Source organism: Eimeria mitis, genomic scaffold (assembly GCF_000499745.2).
Source record: "Eimeria mitis Houghton genomic scaffold, Emh_scaff3179, whole genome shotgun sequence".
NCBI classification, from domain to species: Eukaryota; Apicomplexa; class Conoidasida; order Eucoccidiorida; family Eimeriidae; genus Eimeria; species Eimeria mitis.
In genome coordinates, this window is record NW_013571521.1 from 2,402 (window position 1) to 2,955 (window position 554).

Sequence of the window (554 nt, forward strand, 5' to 3'; positions counted from 1 at the left end):
ATTTGTCTCTGTCTGTCTCTCTTCTGTGTTTATTTTATTTGTCTCTGTTGTCTCTGTTTGTCTCCCGTCGCTCGTCTGTCTTTTGTTCCTTCGTTTCCTTTTATATATCTTTTTTCTCTTTAGCCTCCCTTTGTCTCCACCCTTCTCCATTTGTCTCCTTTTTGTTTCTGTTCGTCTCCTTGACGTCCTGTCACCATCATTGCTTGCCAAGTGCAAGCATTAAACCCTAAACCCTAAACCCTAAACCCTCATTTAAATGTCGAGACCCAAGGGAGGGCCTCGTTGCTGGCAACTGCAGCACTTATGGTTTATGAGGGTTTTTTTATTTATCAGTTGTTTGTCTATAAAGACAGCCAGCAAAACTTTTTATTACAAAACTCCTTTATAAACCCTAAACCCTTATCCCTAACCCCTCAGTGACAAACAGAACAAACTACACCAAACAAAGCAGAGGCAATGTGTGGGCTTCCTTTAAGAATAAAGACAAAGAAAAAGCCTCAAGGCGAAGCCCTTCAAACCCTAAACCCTAAACCCTAAACCCTAACGGAGAAGAG